General features: G+C 39.8%; 1 long non-coding RNA gene across 5 annotated transcripts; it reads right to left on the bottom strand.

Moving 5' to 3' along the window:
* Positions 1–8,880: 8,880 nt before the first annotated feature.
* Positions 8,881–13,254, bottom strand: LOC124690291. Of its 5 annotated transcripts, XR_006998774.1 has the most exons (9): positions 12,956–13,254; positions 12,631–12,750; positions 12,415–12,510; positions 11,958–11,992; positions 11,724–11,849; positions 10,613–11,631; positions 9,890–10,088; positions 9,537–9,715; positions 8,881–9,112 (listed from the first exon to the last, which is right to left on the bottom strand). It is a non-coding gene; the product is annotated as an uncharacterized LOC124690291 (long non-coding RNA). The 5 variants fall into 5 exon arrangements; XR_006998773.1 differs by having other exon boundaries at positions 8,881–9,144; positions 10,613–11,849; XR_006998769.1 differs by having other exon boundaries at positions 10,613–11,849.
* Positions 13,255–15,792: the final 2,538 nt, after the last annotated feature.

Below are 15,792 nucleotides of genomic sequence, written 5' to 3'. Positions count from 1 at the left end.
GCATGAGAGGGATATCTTTGACCTCTTCCTCCCTGAGATCGATAAACCTTGGGTGATCCACTTAAGGGAAACTTGCTGCTGTTCTACAAACCCCTGCTCTTGGAGGCCCAACACTGTCTACAAGAATAGAAGCACCCGTAGACATCAAGCACTTTTCTGGCGCCGTTGCCGGGGAGGAAAGGTAAACGGCACTCACACACCGGCAACCCCGGCAACAAGCACTTTTCTGGCGCCGTTGCCGGGGAGGAAAGGTAAAAGGCACTCATACTCCGGTCCCAGGTAAAGTACTTTTCTGTTGCCGTTGTGTGTGTGCTCGAAGCTATTTCCTTTAGATCCTGCAATTGCATCTTTTTGTTTCTTGTTTACACTAGTTTGGCATAATGGACAACAATGAGCTTCTTATTCTATTCCCTGATTTAAGACATGGATGGTTTGATGCGAAAATTAAAAAACCCATGGAACTTATTAGTATGAACGCTTTGAACACCATTGTTGCTAATGATATGGAAAATTCTAAGCTTGGGGAAGCTGGCTTTGATGAGCATGATCTTTTTAGTCCCCCAAGCATTGAGGAGAAAATTTACTTTGATGATACTTTGCCTCCCATATATGATGATTATAATGATAGTAGTCTTTTGTTACCGCCTGTTATGGAGGATAAATTTGATTATGATTACAATATGCCTCCTATATTTGATGATGAGAATAATAATGATAGCTACTTTGTTGAATTTGCTCCTACTACAATTAATAAGAATAACTATGCTTATGTTGGGAGTAGTACTAATTTTATGCATGAGACTCATGATAAGAATGCTTTATGTGATAGTTATATTGTTGAGTTTGCTCATGATGCTACTGGATATTATTATGAGAGAGGAAAATATGGTTGTAGAAATTTTCATGTTACTAAAACACCTCTCTATATGCTGAAATTTTTGAAGTTACACTTGTTTTATCTTTCTATGCTTGTTGCATCATGCTTCATGAATTTGTTTATTTACAAGATTCCTTTTCATAGGAAGCATGTTAGGCTTAAATGTGTTTTGAATTTGCCTCTTGATGCTCTCTTTTGCTTCAACTACTATTTCTTGCGAGTGCATCATTAAAACTGCTGAGCCCATCTTAATGGCTACAAAGAAAGAACTTCTTGGGAGATAACCCATGTGTTTATTTTGCTACAGTACTTTTATTTTGTATTTGAGTCTTGGAAGTTGTTACTACTGTAGCAACCTATCCTTATCTTGGTTTTATTGCATTTGTTGTGCCAAGTGAAGTCTTTGATAGTAAGGTTCATACTAGATTTGGATTACTGTGCAGAAACAGATTTCTTTGCTGTCACGAATTTCGACCTGCCTCTCTGTAGGTAGCTCAGAAAAATATGCCAATTTACGTGCGTGATCCTCAGATATGTACGCAACTTTCATTCAATTTGGGCATTTTCATTTGAGCAAGTCTGGTGCCTCAATAAAATCCATCTTTACGGACTGTTCTGTTTTGACAGATTCTGCCTTTTATTTCGCATTGCCTCTTTTGCTATGGTGGATGAATTTCTTTGTTCCATTAATGTCCAGTAGCTTTATGCAATGTCCAGAAGTGTTAAGAATGATTGTGTCACCTCTTAACATGTTAATTTTTATTGTGCACTAACCCTCTAATGAGTTGTTTCGAGTTTGGTGTGGAGGAAGTTTTCAAGGGTCAAGAGAGGAGGATGATATACTACGATCAAGAAGAGTGAAAAGTCTAAGCTTGGGATGCCCCGGTGGTTCATCCCTGCATATTTCAAGAAGACTCAAGCGTCTAAGCTTGGGGATGCCCAAGGCATCCCCTTCTTCATCGACAACTTATCAGGTCACTTCTCTTGAAACTATATTTTTATTCGGTCACATCTTATGTACTTTACTTGGAGCGTCTCGTTTGTTTTTGTTTTTGTTTGAATAAAATATGATCCATCATGCTTGTGTGGGAGAGAGACACGCTCCGCTGGTTCATATGAACACATGTGTTCTTAGCTCATAATGTTCATGGCGAAGGTTGAACTGCTTCGTTAATTGTTATATGGTTGGAAACGGAAAATGCTACATGTAGTAATTGGTAGAATGTCTTGAATAATTTGATACTTGGCAATTGTTGTGCTCATGTTTAAGCTCTTGCATCATATACTTTGCACCTATTAATGAAGAAACACCTAGAGCTTGCTAAATTTGGTTTGCATATTTGGTCTCTCTAAAGTCTAGATAATTTCTAGTATTGAGTTTTGAACAACAAGGAAGACGGTGTAGAGTCTTATAATGTTTACAATATGTTTATATGTGAGCTTTGCTGCACCTTTTATACTTGAGTTTGCTTCAAACAACCTTGCTAGCCTAGCCCTGTATTGAGAGGAATACTTCTCATGCATCCAAAATCCTTGAGCCAACCACTATGCCATTTGTGTCCACCATATCTACCTACTACATGGTATTTCCCCGCCATTCCAAAGTAAATTGCTTGAGTGCTACCTTTAAAATTTCTATTCTTTACCTTTGCAATATATAGCTCATGGGACAAATAGCTTAAAAACTATTGTGGTATTGAATATGTACTTATGCACTTTATCTCTTATTAAGTTGCTTGTTGTGCGATAACCATGTTTTCTGGGGACGCCATCAACTACTCTTTGTTGAATATCATGTGAGTTGCTATGCATGTCCGTCTTATCTGAAGTAAGAGAGATCTACCACTTAATGGTTAGAGCATGCATATTGTTAGAGAAGAACATTGGGCCGCTAACTAAAGCCATGAATCATGGTGGAAGTTTCAGTTTTGGACATATATCCTCAACCTCATATGAGAACACTAATTGTTGCTACATGCTTATGCATTAAAGAGGAGTCCATTATCTGTTGTCCATGTTGTCCCGGTATGGATGTCTAAGTTGAGAATAATAAAAAGCGAGAAATCCAAAATGCGAGCTTTCTCCTTAGACCTTTGTACAGGCGGCATGGGGGTACCCCTTTGTGACACTTGGTTAAAACATGTGTATTGCGATGATCCCGGTAGTCCAAGCTAATTAGGACAAGGTGCGGGCACTATTAGTATACTATGCATGAGGCTTGCAACTTGTAAGATATAATTTACATGATACATATGCTTCATTACTACCGTTGACAAAATTGTTTCTTGTTTTCAAAATAAAAGCTCTAGCACAAATATAGCAATCGATGCTTTTCCTCTGCGAAGGACCTTTCTTTTACTTTTATGTTGAGTCAGTTCACCTATTTCTCTCCACCTCAAGAAGCAAACACTTGTGTGAACTGTGCATTGATTCCTACATACTTGCATATTGCACTTGTTATATTACTCTATGTTGACAATTATCCATGAGATATACATGTTACAAGTTGAAAGCAACCGCTGAAACTTAATCTTCCTTTGTGTTGCTTCAATACCTTTACTTTGATTTATTGCTTTATGAGTTAACTTTTGTGCAAGACTTATTGATGCTTGTTTTGAAGTACTATTCATGAAAAGTCTTTGCTTTATGATTCATTTGTTTACTCATGTCATTACCATTGTTTTGATCGCTGCATTCATTACATATGTTTACAATAGTATGATCAAGGTTATGATGGCATGTCACTCCAGAAATTATCTTTGTTATCGTTTACCTGCTCGGGACGAGCAGGAACTAAGCTTGGGGATGCTGATACGTCTCCGACGTATCGATAATTTCTTATGTTCCATGCCACATTATTGATGATATCTACATGTTTTATGCATACTTTATGTCATTATTATGCGTTTTCCGGAACTAACCTATTGACGAGATGCCGAAGGGCCAGTTCTCGTTTTCTGCTGTTTTTGGTTCCAGAAATCCTAGTAAGGAAATATTCTCGGAATCGGACGAAATCAAGGCCGAGCATCCTATTTTTCCACGAAGCTTCCAGAACACCCGAGAGTCGCCAGAGGGGGGCCACTGGGCCCCCAGATGACAGGGCGGCGCGGCCTAGGGGGGGGCGCCCCCCTAGTGTGTCACCGCCTCGTCGCCTCTCCGACTCCGCCTCTTCGCCTATAAAAAGGTCCCTGACCTAAAACTTCGATACGGAAAAGCCACGGTACGAGAAACCTTCCAGAGCCGCCGCCATCGCGAAGCCAAGATCTGGGGGACAGGAGTCTGTTCCGGCACGCCGCCGGGACGGGGAAGTGCCCCGGAAGGCTCCTCCATCGACACCACCGCCATCTTCATCAACGCTGTCTGTCTCCCATGAGGAGGGAGTAGTTCTCCATCGAGGCTCGGGGCTGTACCGGTAGCTATGTGGTTCATCTCTCTCCTATGTACTTCAATACAATAATCTCATGAGCTGCCTTACATGATTGAGATTCATATGATGATGCTTGTAATCTAGATGTCATTGTGCTAGTCAAGTGGGTTTTACTTATGTGATCTCCGGAGACTCCTTGTCCCACGTGTGTAAAGGTGACAGTGTGTGCACCGTGTGGGTCTCTTAGGCTATATTTCACAGAATACTTATTCACTGTTATGAATGGCATAGTGAAGTGCTTATTTATATCTCTTTATGGTTGCAATGCGTTTTGTATCACAATTTATCTATATGCTACTCTAGTGATGTTATTAAAGTAGTTTTATTCCTCCTGCACGGTGTAATGGTGACAGTGTGTGCATCCGTGTTAGTACTTGGCGTATGTTATGATCATGATCTCTTGTAGATTGTGAAGTTAACTATTGCTATGATAGTATTGATGTGATCTATGCCTCCTTTCGTAGTGTGAAGGTGACAGTGTGCATGCTATGTTAGTACTTGGTTTGGTTATGTTGATCTGTCATGCACTCTAAGGTTATTTAAACATGAACATTGAATATTGTGGAGCTTGTTAACTCCGGCATTGAGGGTTCGTGTAATCCTACACAGTTAGTGGTGTTCATCATCTAACAAGAGAGTGTAGAGTCTAGCATCTATCTATTTGTTCTGTTATGTGATCAATGTTGAGAGTGTCCACTAGTGAAAGTATGATCCCTAGGCCTTGTTCCTAAATACTGCTATCGCTGCTTGTTTACTGTTTTACTGCATCTGTACTTCCTGCAATATTACCACCATCAACCACACGCCAGCAAGCACTTTTCTGGCGCCGTTACTACTGTTCATATATATTCATACCACCTGTATTTCACTATCTCTTCGCCGAACTAGTGCACCTATTAGGTGTGTTGGGGACACAAGAGACTTCTTGCTTTGTGGTTGCAGGGTTGCATGAGAGGGATATCTTTGACCTCTTCCTCCCTGAGATCGATAAACCTTGGGTGATCCACTTAAGGGAAACTTGCTGCTGTTCTACAAACCTCTGCTCTTGGAGGCCCAACACTGTCTACAAGAATAGAAGCACCCGTAGACATCACATAGCAACTCACATGATATTCAACAAAGAGAGTTGATGGCGTCCCCAGGAACATGGTTATCGCACAACAAGCAACTTAATAAGAAATAAAGTGCATAAGTACATATTCAATACCACAATAGTTTTTAGGCTATTTGTCCCATGAGCTATATATTGTAAAGGTAGAGGATAGAAATTTAAAGGTAGCACTCAAACAATTTACTTTGGAATGGCGGAGAAATACCATGTAGTAGGTAGGTATGGTGGACACAAATGGCATAGTGGTTGGCTCAAGGATTTTGGATGCATGAGAAGTATTCCCTCTCGATACAAGGTTTAGGCTAGCAAGGTTGTTTAGAGCAAACACAGTATAAACCGGTACAGCAAAACTCACATAAAAAGACATATTGCAAGCATTATAAGACTCTACACCGTCTTCCTTGTTGTTCAAACCCTTACTAGAAAATATCTAGACCTTAGAGAGACCAATCATGCAAACCAAATTTTAGCAAGCTCTATGTATTTCTTCACTAATAGGTGCAAGGTATATAATGCAAGAGCTTAAACATGAGCAAAACAATTGCCAAGTATCACATTATTTAAGACATCATACCAATTACTACATGTAGCATTTCCTGTTTCCAACCATATAACAATTAACAAAGCAGTTTCAACCTTCGCCATGAAAATTAAAAACTAAGAACATATATGTTCATACGAACCAGCGGAGCGTGTCTCTCTCCCACACAAGCATTTATTCAAACAAAAACAAAAAACAAAAACAAACAGACGCTCCAAGCAAAGCACATAAGATGTGATGGAATAAAAATATAGTTTCAGGGGAGGAACCTGATAATGTTGTCGATGAAGAAGGGGATGCCTTGGGCATCCCCAAGCTTAGAGTCTTCTTAGAATATGTAGGGGTGAACCACCGGGGCATCCCCAAGCTTAGAGCTTTCACTCTCCTTGATCATATTGTATCATCCTCCTCTCTTGATCCTTGAAAACTTCCTCCACACCAAACTCGAAACAACTCATTAGAGGGTTAGTGCATAATAAAAATTCACATGTTCAGAGGTGACACAATCATTCTTAACACTTCTGGACATTGCCCAAAGCTACTCGAAGGTAATAGAACAAAGAAATCCACCCAACACAGCGAAAGAAGCAATGCGAAATAAAAGGCAGAATCTGTCAAAACAGAACAGTCCGTAAAGACGAATTTTATTGAGGCACCAGACTTGCTCAAATGAAAATGCTCAAATTGAATAAAAGTTGAGTACATATCTGAGGATCACTCACGTAAATTGGCATAATTTTCTGAGTTACCTACAGAGAATTAGGCCCAGATTCGTGACAGCAAGAAATCTGTTTCTGTGCAGTAATCCAAATCTAGTATGAACCTTACTATCAAAGACTTTACTTGGCACAACAATGCAACAAAACTAAGATAAGGAGAGGTTGCTACAGTAGTAACAACTTCCAAGACTCAAATACAAAATAAAAGTACTGTAGCAAAATAAACACATGGGTTATCTCCCAAGAAGTTCTTTCTTTATAGCCATTAAGATGGGCTCAACAGTTTTAATGATGCACTCGCAAGAAATAGTATTTGAAGCAAAAGAGAGCATCAAGAGGCAAATTGAAAACACATTTAAGTCTAACCCACTTCCTATGCAAAGGAATCTTGTACACAAATGAATTTATGAAGAACAAAGTGACAAGCATAAGAGGATAAAACACGAGTAACTTCAAGATTCTCAACATAAAGAGGGGAAACTTAATATTATTAAGATGCATATAACCATGTTTACCTCTCTCATAATAACTTTCAGTAGCATCATTGATGAAATCCACAATATACCCATCACTTAAAACATTCTTATCATGGTTCATATGCATAGAAGTATCATTAATTTTGGCATAAGAAGAATTCTTCTCATTAATAGTAATTGGAGCAGGATTATTATCAAGAATTTGAACATGGTAAACAAGTTGCATATTAAGGGAATTGTTTTTGGCAATCCAATCATAACTATGACAAGTTTCATAAGGATAGTTATAACTTATATCATAGCATTCTTTATAATAATCATCAAAGGTCGGAGGCATAATGTCGCCATAAGAAATAGAATAGTTATCTTTCACAGTAGGTTCATCCGTGACCATACCATCATTGTTGCAAGAAGGAGATGTATCAAACACATAATGATCAGTAGCAAAAGGATTTTCAAACACCTCTTCCCCAAGCTTAGAGTTTTCTATATCATTATGGGAGGAAGCATGGATAGCATTGATACTATGGCAACTAGTGGCTGGGGCGCCCCTTAGGGCGCCTCCTAGCCGGTCAGGTGCATCCTAATCAACGTCCCAGTCATGCCCAATCTTTTTTTTTTGAATGACAGCAGGAGAGCTGCTATTTCATTGCAATAGTGGGAAAGGGTACAACAGAGAAAGGAAGGCCAAAAGGCGGCCATCCTGCAAGACAAAATACAGGAAAACAAGAATCAACCCGGATCGTAGGGTGTCCCACCGTACTGGTCAACTAGCGGGATGGGCGCGCCAGCCATTCTCCAAGTTGCTGCCTCTTCTTTTATTCTAGAGATGAAAGCGGCCACGGGCATTTCTTTTTTCTCGAAGATTCGTCTATTCCTTTCCTTCCACAATTCCCAGCAAACGAGGTTGGAGGCTGGAAAGATCTTCTTTCTTTGTGCTTTGGAATGGTTACCAACCATGCCCCTATACCAGTCATGTATGGTGATGTCCTTTCCTACCCAATGCGTGGGTTTTAGTGAATCTAGGTCAAAGTGTGAGGCCATTTGCTCCCACACCTTAGTACTAAACGGGCACTCCATGAAGAGATGATTAGCAGTTTCTAAATTCCTTCGACAGAGGGGGCAGAAATACTCGTTCTCCCATTGTCTCAAAAGCAGCTTGTCCGCCGTGAGAACTCGATTAAGTAGCAGTGTCCAGATGAAGAACTTGCACCTAGCAGGAGCCCAACCCTTCCAAATCAGCTTGTTGAAGTCAGTTCCGACCGCCCCCATGAAATGGAGTCTATAAGCCGACTTAGTGGTGTATTCATGTTTGCTCCCAAACCTCCATTCAATACCGTCCTGCACGTTTGTGAGTTGGACCGATTCCACCAATTGAGCAAGCCTAATGAGCTGCGGCAGGTGTTGGACATCCAGGTGGTGGCGGAGGTCAATCAGCCATTTCTCATTTGTCAGGGCATCCTTGACCGTTCTGTTTTTCCTCACCGAGATTTTGAAGATGTCTGGAGCTACCTCAGCAGGAATAAGATCATGCAGCCATCTGTCTGTCCAAAAGATTGCTTTCCCACCATCTCCCAAGGAGATTTTTGTTGCTGCTGCAAATAAGGCCTTGTCCTTTCTTGATGCTGGAATCTGCATGTGGGCCCAAGGCTTGTCGGGTTTCTTCCATTTCTGCCACATCCACCTTAGTCTAAGTGCAGTGCCAAAGTCCTTTATGCCATGCCCAATCTTTGATCCATACTTCTTTATATATAAACAGATCTTAATAGGTAGTACAAATATTTAGTAATTTTGCAACATTGAAGTAAAAGCCAATCCTTATTATGGCATACCATGTGGGTACACTCGATGAATAAATCTAAAGGAGAAAAAAACATGCATTTAACGTTCCAGGGCACAAGAGGCTCCTGCTCCAACCTCAAACAAGAAAGCTCTGCACCGAACCAATATAACATCATTACCTGTAACATGTGTTGATCGGTTAGAGATAGCCCTGAAGAAATTAGAAAGGACCAAAAGAGTACATTATTAGATAGATATTCACAGCATGGATAATTATTACGAGGCATGTATGCATTCATATTTATCTACACTTTTTGGCATATCATAAAATTCAAAATTTCAGACTTTACATGGCAGTATTTTAGAGGAAAAAATAGCAATTTTTACCACTGAATGTGCATAGAGAGATTTCAATAAATGCTGCTCTATTGGCTGGTTAATATGACCTTCAGCTGAAGCAAGGGAGGCAGTAGTTTTGGACGAGAAAGGCTTTGCGAGACAGCAGTTTAAAGGCTATTATGGTCTACCTTTGCCCGATGTGTTTCATCACCATTCATAACTAAAAAAGGAATGCATGTAAGAATTATTGGTCAGTGTACATACCTTTTCCATGATAAGACAGATTTTGCACTTCGGGTGGAACCTTAGATCAAAATAACATCACATGTGCCACTGAAGTTGTTCGCGCATAGAACCATCATCAGGTCCAAACATTAGGTGTCCTCACTGATTAGGATTCCATGTGGCATGTATGAGATATCTCTTTTCAGTAGCTTGAGAATCTGAACAATTTCCATGTTATACAAACATTTGGTTCATAGTTAGACTACATAGTAGGGAGTAGGGACACGACTATATTTTGTTCACGATTCTATCAGTAGGTACAGGTTCCAATATGTACTTAATTTACATCAAAAGGATAAGCTAGCACAAAAATAAACAACGTGTGTGTTGACCTGGTGATGATGGTACTGCAGAACTTCACTGGAGCAAATCCGGCAAGCTAAACTAAGCTGATTGCTCTCTTGTGCATTTTGATATAAAAATCATCTCAAACCCCACAACCAGCCGCGTCTTGCTAAAAGAAATCCAATAAATTACATTTACCCGCATGATTTAACGAATGATGTTTCATGCAGTCACAGCTAGCCATATCTGCATCAGTGTCAAACAAGAATCAACGAGCATAAAGAAATTATCCTATTTGGAGTACATCTATTTCATGGATAAAAGAGGAAACAAAACATAATTAAGTGGGCAAATGGACAAAAATATTCAAGATCTACGGCTATACTGGATTTTCAATAAATAGTTTCCATTCTAAACAGTAAATGCAACCATAGGTTAACAGACAAGGAAAGTGTATAGACACCATGGAAGCCACACCTTGTACCTACGATAATCCACAACTGAAATGAAAAATAGCAGGCTAACAATACAAATCACGGCTTGAAATGCAATGCATTTTCAGTAAGCATGACTGAAATAATAGAATAGCCTCTACGTGCTACTAAATATACATAATAGCTATAGGTCACTTGCGTGGGAACTAAAGAGCATAATGGGGTAATGGCCATGTACTGCCTCACACAACATGGCAAACCAGCAATAGACTAAATCATATGTTTCGATCACTTTCAGCATAAGAAATAAGCAACAAAATACAATAGCTATATTACCTGATTTTTGACGTGGAAGTATGCTCACAATTAAGGCTCTAGGGATCACCATAACTGTGTTGTTTCATATCATTTGATCCTACAAAAAATAAAGTTTCAGTACAAACAAATACCTGCACTATTGTGTACTACACATGAGAAAAAATCCAAATAAAGTGGCATATCAATTTCTACTTGTGAAAGATAGAAGATTATTCAGATATCGCATCACAGCAAATAAATTGATCACTATAACAATTGACATCATAGAAAATCAATTAATACAGCGGTCGAGAAACCTGAAACCAACATCAATGATCTATTCAATATGAAAGCTCTAATGTAAACTGCAGAAAACAACTGTATTATTATCAACAGAGTTATATGGTGATATTCACTTTGAGGCATACCATGTACAAAATTAGCCTACAGCCTGATGCACAATTGGATAAATTATATGATTGTCAAACAATACCAGCACCTGATTATCGGCGGAGATGACACTACTATGTGGAGGGTAACTTTAAGAACAGGCATCTGAACAAATATAGATCTTATCATTTAGCATCTTAGCTTTTATACCGATATGGAAGATCAACTCTGGGGGTTTCCTCAAGAATGCATTAGAGTATGACTGGTTGGTACCCGTGTAATTATGCACTCATACATATCTGGCTCTAGTTTTCTTAGAATCCTTGATAGCATTGAATCAAAATGGAGATAATGAGAAATCAGCTTTTGGGACAAATCCATGCAGCAAAAATACCAATTAAGTGGTTAAATACAATACAAGAGCAAGTAATTCAGCTTTAATCAGTTGAGAGAAGTCATATAAGAAAATGAGTTAAAAAATAATATGATACTTCCATGCTTCCCGCAAAGATGTTGATAAAATTTCTGAAAAAACACGTGCAGAGAGAGTTCCAGAGTACATATAAGTATCTCCCAGACCATCGAACTACAATTAACCAAGTAAAAGGTAACTCACCAAATCAAGGAGACCATACATATAATAGGCCTACTACATTGCGAAACATAGCCTGGACTTGATGAGAAGAGATGATAATAAGGAGGATTAGTCAAGGTTAAAGTTGAACCAGTTGTGGCAATAAATTCCCATAGCGGAGCTTACGGTCAATGTTGTTACATATTCCATGACTCCATCAGAACCTACCCAGCCAATCCTGCTGGTATCTTGACAAAACTTATGCACCTGTTCTGGTGTCGTACGCATATTGGACCACAAATAAAGACCAACCTATATGAGAAAATATGTCAATCGACACTGGTATATTTATTAAATATATAATAGGCTGTCCACAGGAGAGAGAGAGAGAGAGAGAGAGAGAGAGAGAGAGAGAGCTACATTTGGAGGCTGTGTTCTTGCTTGTCTTGCTGTTGCTGAAAGGAAAATTTTGTATTAATACATAAATTGAATGAAATATTAGATAAATATGGAAAGGTAGCAATTTATTTATCAGAACTGAAGAAAATTAAAAGCCATACGAGAAATAATAGAAAATATAAAGTGTAACAAGTGAAATTTTGATCTGATATAAATCCAATACCTCATAAGAACTACAAATCCAAATGCAAAATTCAGAAACTAAACAGTAACCATATCATGATAAAAGAAAAGGAGCACTACAATTTTAATCAACTCTAAGAATTGCAACAAAAGGCCGGTGGCATGAAGCAAACATCTAAACCATAATAGTCCTACTTCATGACATGCCCAAACAACCAAGTTTTTGACAGTAATGGCCAACTCCCAAAACTATGGCTGGTCTAGAGATCTAGAAGTGAGGTGAAAAATATTATACCAACAAATAACCTCAAATCGGTGCAGGGCGGCAACTTGTGTGACTACAAAAGTGCCCAAAGCCGCAAGGAAAGGCGGTGTCTCCTCGCCAAATAGTCTTCATCCATGGAGAAAAGCACATATTTCTTGTTAAATTCCCAGAGAAAAGAGTGACACATTTCGTCACAAGCACTTCCATCATTATGGCACGGCTACATGGGGTCAGATTAGAGCACACCTTGTCCTTGATCTTGCCTGGATACATGTCTTCATATGATTCATGAACCAGTTCTGCTTCTTGATGTTCCTAGGTGCGAGTTGAGCACCCCTTCTAGGTAGACCTCTTGGTGTCGTAAACCTGTGGAAAATGAGCAAGACAATCAACCAAAAAGATGAACATCGTCTCCTTGCAGCAGATAAACACAAATCTCATCTTCTCCTGTTCGATTAGAAGTGCATGCAAAGCAGCATGCGAGAGTAAATAAGGTAAGCAATCGACAGTTTGAGCAAGAAAATGAGAGTAATAGTGGCTAGGATTTGGGGATTGGAAGAGGATAAGCTACCTGGCTTGAATTTGTTGGTCTTGTGGGCTTGGCTCCTCAATCATCAAACGCTTCCTCTAGGTCCTTCATATTCTTTCTTTCTCGGGGATCCCACTGAAGCGACTGAGAAGCTGTGGAGGAGAGTCTCCGCACACGGCATGCTGCCCCTGTAGCCTGATGAGTAGCCCCTACCGAGGCCTCCCTCGTCCTCCCTTTATGAAGATCCGCCACCAGCGAGTCGCCGCAGCACCGGCTCTTACAGGCCTCCTCCGTAGCAGTACTCGGAAGCGCCATGGCTGTGAGACTCGCGCTCGTGAGAGCGCTGGCGCTGCGCCATCCTCATCCTCGTTGCAGGCCGAGGCCGCCACGCTGCGAGGGGAGGAGCGATGAGGTTTGGGGCGAGCAGGGAGAGAGAGCCGTGGCGGCGGCGGGGAGGAGGGCTCGCGTGGAGGCGATAGGCGGCGGCAGCAGGCGAAGAGAACCTGGATGGGTTGAGATCCAGTCACCTGGATAGGGTTCGCAGCGTCCTTTTTCTCCTTCGGTGAGCATTTTTTCCTCGCTTTTTCTTTTCCTGGCCCGTCTAGCGCTGACATCTGGTGGACTGGTGGGCCAACGCCCAGCTGATGCGCGTTTCGCCCAGCCGGTGGCCACCTCGTGACTATCGTGGAGGGCTCTGGCATAGGGCAAAGCTATACGCACTTGCTTGTTCTTAATTATTATCATCATCATTTTCAGAATTAGTTTCCCAGAGATTTGCAATATCAAAAGTAGTGTGCTCTTTCAAATCATGATCACTAATGTAGGTAAAGGGCATAGGAAGATCATTGTATTCAGATTCATTATCATAATAATCATTAGGAGCAACATACTTACGGTTACCTAGCGTTATCTCATTCACGCGGGGATATGCTGTTACCTCTTTCTTCTTCTTCTTCTTCTTCTTCTTCTTCTTCTTCTTCTTCTTCTTCTTCTTCTTCTTCTTCTTCTTCTTCTTCTTCTTCTTCTTCTTCTTCTTCTTCTTCTTCTTCTTCTTCTTCTTCTTCTTCTTCTTCTTCTTCTTCTTCTCCTCCTCCTCCTCCTCCTCGTTCCCTTCTTCTTATTCTTCTTCTTCTCCTCCTTCTCCTCGTTCCCTTCTTTAGGAGGAAGAGGCTTGAAGGGTGGCTTGTCCGCATAACCTGATTTACTTTCAGAAACAATAGAAGAAACTTGGGAGGATTCCTCCTTTTCATTAATTAGTTCAAAACACACATCGGTCCTATCATATTTTGGCAAGATGTCATCTTCTAAAATATTTTGTATGTAAGTATTTGTATGGCTATTATCAATGCAATAAGAAAAACACCCATGCAGGACATCATCAATATCAAGATCATTAATATCTAACAAAGAAATTTTCCTTGATAACTCTTCACACCATAAAAATAAAGTGAGTTCATCATGCTGATTAGGAGTAATTTCATCATCACAATACAAATTTGCAGCACTCATTGGGTTCAAATTATCATTGGTGGAGCATTGAAAATTAAAATGACCCACTTCATGGCAAACTTCACAAATAAAAGGATAGAGGGCACAAACTTTTTTACCAAGATCATCTAGAGCCCTAGCCCACTTTCTAGTTTTTTCATTAATATGATGGATACAATATTCATCTTTGATTTGATTAATTCCACAAGGTCTATGCATTCCACAAAAATTAACATGCTTATAGGAAATATCATTCTTAGGAGTTTGAGCATGCTTATTGCAATCATTAACAACAATTTCATCCTTCATGCAAGCCTCTTTAAAAGGTTCATGATACTTATCAAAATTCTTTTTAGGCAATTCAAAATGAGAAGCAAAGGCTTTATAAAGATTTGCAGCAACTTGAGAGTCAAGACCATAAGTAGCACTCATATCTCGAAATTTATCGGTATCCATAAAGGCTTCAATGCATTCATAATCATAATTTATACCGACTCTTCACCTTTGTTGTTCTCCCATCCTTCAGACATTCTCCTCAATCCGATCAAGAAGATCCCACCTAGCTCCAACCTCCTTGCTTGTGAAAGATCCCTCCGAACGAGGCATCCGGATAGTCCTTGTGTTGTCCTGAAAGCCTCGCATAAAAATTGTTAACAATAACATTACGGGGGAGCTCATGAATGGGACATTTGAGCATTAGTGACTTCAATCTCCCCATGCTTGAGAAATACTCTCTCCATCACGAGGATAAAAGTTATAAATATAATTCCTATCAATATGCACTTCATGAGGAGGATAAAATTTAGAATAAAAGAGAGGTACAATTTCCTCCCAACCAAGAGAATGACTATTCTTCAACAATTTATATCAATGCGCCGCTTTACCAGACAGCGAAAAAGAGAATAGCTTCTTCCTCACTTCATCCATAGAGATACCTGCACACTTGAATAACCCGCATAATCCATGCAAAAACAGTAGAATGATCTCCAGGATGGACAGTTCCATCCCCTTCATAGTGGTTATCAATAACACGTTCAATAATTTTCATGGGTATCTTGAAAGCGAGTACTTGCAGTTGGTGGACAAGCATCATTAGAGTTATCGCATATGGGAGATAAAGCATTATCGAACAAATTTTCTCCCCTAAAGATGGGAAACTAAAAAGATCACAAAAACTAGCTTCCCCAAGCTTAGACTTATCCATAGCATTAGCACCGATTGCGTTCATACTAATAACATTGCTACTAGCATGCAATTGAGGCTCCACGAGTTCTTTAATTTTCGCATCACACAATTCATGTCTTAACTTAGGAAATAAATTAAAAAGCTCATAGTTGTATTCCATTATGCCTTACTAGTGTAAACCGAAACAAAAAGATGCAATTGCGGGA

This window comes from Lolium rigidum, chromosome 1 (genome assembly GCF_022539505.1).
Source record: "Lolium rigidum isolate FL_2022 chromosome 1, APGP_CSIRO_Lrig_0.1, whole genome shotgun sequence".
In the NCBI taxonomy this organism is placed as follows: Eukaryota; Viridiplantae; Streptophyta; class Magnoliopsida; order Poales; family Poaceae; genus Lolium; species Lolium rigidum.
The sequence above is the reverse complement of the archived record's forward strand: the minus strand, read 5'-3'. Positions and strand labels throughout refer to the sequence as shown.